This window comes from Triticum dicoccoides, chromosome 1B (assembly GCF_002162155.2).
Source record: "Triticum dicoccoides isolate Atlit2015 ecotype Zavitan chromosome 1B, WEW_v2.0, whole genome shotgun sequence".
Classification (NCBI taxonomy): Eukaryota; Viridiplantae; Streptophyta; class Magnoliopsida; order Poales; family Poaceae; genus Triticum; species Triticum dicoccoides.
The window spans coordinates 367,924,406-367,927,155 of record NC_041381.1 but is presented as its reverse complement, the minus strand read 5'-3'; the positions used below and the strand labels follow the sequence as shown (position 1 = coordinate 367,927,155).

At 56.2% G+C, this 2,750-nt stretch overlaps 1 pseudogene; it reads left to right on the top strand.

Annotated features, from left to right (window-relative positions):
* Nucleotides 1-374: 374 nt before the first annotated feature.
* The window catches only part of LOC119305325, a 27,163-nt pseudogene continuing 24,787 nt past the window's right edge, over nt 375-2,750 (top strand).

The window sequence follows — 2,750 nt, the reverse complement described above, 5'->3', positions numbered from 1 at the left end:
TCCACCAACTCGGTCCCGGCGGTTACAGAGTGGCGGAACCTATATGGGACAAGGAGGACGCGGAGCGTGCCGAGCAAGGCCTACCGCCCGCTTCAAGAAATACCATGACAAGCAGACCAGGAACTATGTCAGGGCCCGGTACAAGGTGGACCCGGTAACAAAGGAGCTTACCACGGATCCGAAGACCAAGGCAGTTGAGCTTGTTCTAGTAAGGAATACACCCCCGTGTAATTAGCTCCATATGGTTGCATTCTAATTAATGAAGCCAAATTTCTAAATGGTTCACATTCCTTCCACGGGAGACTGAAAGCAGTAGCGCGGGGTCGTCTCAGAGCTCCCCTTGGGACATCACTTTAAATAGGGCGTTGAGCGTAATGAAAAACAAGGATAAGTTCAGTAAGCCATCGTCAGCTGGTCGTGTGGCCGGCAAAGGCTTGTCCACGAAATGGTCGTCATACTATAACGTTGGTGGGCGAAAGGAGAGAAAGACCAGCTCGGAAAGCCAGTCGTGCAAGGTTCAAGAACTCAAGGCACAAGTGGCGCAGATTCCGGAGATGGTCCAAGAGCAAGTGCAACAACAACTGGGAACGACGCTCACCGCCATTGTGCCTACCTTTATTCAGGGGCTGCAGGCGTGGATTGCAGGCGGCCAACAGGGGCCGCCCCCGGTTCCCAGCTTCATGGCTAGCAACTCACACAACGCGCAAGCGGTGCCATTGGTGTCTCCGGCGGAGGAGGTATTGGTGTCTCCGGCGTCGGCGCAGGCATTGGAGCTTAATGCACCCGGGTGTACGCCGGCCGGCACCTCGGCAGCAAGAGGCCCCTCCGTCACTTGCACGCCCGCCGTTGGCGGTGCCTCGACATTAGCCGAGCTCGACGCCATCACGGTAACTAAGCCTCTCGGTAGATGACTTCATCTCCTTGCCTTTGACTGGGCATCCTTGACGCCCTACATGTTTTCGTAGGGCACCGCCGATGTTCCATGCACTCTCGTGCACTTCGTGGGCGGCGAGTTGATCGATGTTGCCAAGGGCAGAATCGTTCAACCAGGCAACCCCGTGTTCCATGGTAATCCGATGCCACCCGCCGTGTATAGGGTTGAATTGGTTCGGGTGCTGCCAGGCTGCGACGACTTGTTACCTCCGATTCGACCCACTGGGGCCGATGAGGATGATGTGAGACCCTCAGTGCCTTCTTAAGCTGGCCCCTGCTTTGGACGAAGAGCCAGATTTGTTTGGGGGCGGGGGACACCACCCCATAGACAACACCGCCAGTCGTGTCGGCGCCAAGCCACGGCAAGACCGCCGCAACGCTACCGGACATGCCGGACATGCATATGGCACAGGATCCGGACATGCATATGGCACAGGATCCAGACGACGACGACGGTACATTTACTTGAGTCGATAAGTACTTCAACGAACATGGGTACAATGACGAATTCTTTGGGCCTCTTTCTCAAGAACCCAACCGGGCAAAAGATGATCATGATCTACGTGGTACCGCGGAGAAACCCAATTGCAACAGGCGTCGTCTAGCGTTCAGTTCTCAGGAGACGCCTCTAGCTACCTCCTTCACCGAGCCTCAGATAGCCGAGGTGCGAAATATTATCAGCCCCAACACACTCAAGAAGGCGGTCTCTGAGCAGAACTCGATCCCATTACAGCAGAAGAAGAAGGGACGGAAAAGAAAGAATAACAAGGGCGGTGCGAGCCAGCCGGCACCGAGTATGATCCGTGCTCAGGACGGGCCACCTTCACCTAAGGATATCTCGAGGAGGGTGCATGTGGCGGGTAGAGCGATGCTACCGACTAATCTGCTCAATGCTGCAACCGGTGCTATGCGGAGTCTGCATGACAGTGTTCTTTCTTTGGAGAAGCGGCGTCTCTCCGAGAATGATGGGGCATACCCGGTTTTCGTGGCCAAGGTTCCAGAGGGCAAGGGCTTTGTGGATAGTGCCATTGGGGGTATGATCATCCTGCGGTTTGATGACATCTTCGCTATGTTTAACCTTATGTAACGCCCCGGTTTTGATGCGCCAGGTGTCCGCCAGTTATTCGCCGTCATTGCCATGTCATTTGTTTGCATGTTGCATTTTGCCATGTCATCATGTGCATTTCATTTTGCATACATGTTCGTCTCATGCATCCGAGCATTTTCCCCGTTGTCCGTTTTGCAATCCGACACTCCTATGTCCTCTGGCGTTTCCCTTTTGTCTCCTGTTGCGAGCGGGTGTTAAACATTCTCGGAATGGACTGTGATTTGCCAAGCGGCCTTGGTACACCACCGGTAGACCGCCTGTCAAGTTTCGTGCCATTCGGAGTCCGTTTGATACTCCAACGGTTAACCGGGTAGCCGTAAAAGCCTCTTTTGTTTGCAGCCCAACACCCCTCCAAAGTGGCCCAAAACCCATCCAAACCCCCTCTATGCTCTCGGTCGTTCGATCACGATCGTGTGAGCAAAAACCGTGCCTCATTTGGACTCTCCTAACTCCCAGAATCTATAAATAGGCCCTCCCCTTCCAAATTCGCGGCCTAACCCTAGCTTCTTCCTCCTCCCGCCGACGAACGTCCACCCGCCGCCCGGACATGTCCGCCATCGCCCCCTCAGTGAATCCGGAGCCGCCAAGTGTCTCGCCGCCGCCCCAGCTCCTCCCCCGCCGCCGGGCCCACTCGGCCCATCCACAACCCACCCCGGGGCCCGACCGGGCCGCGCCTCGCGCCGCCGCGCGCCCGAGCGTCGCCGTGCCC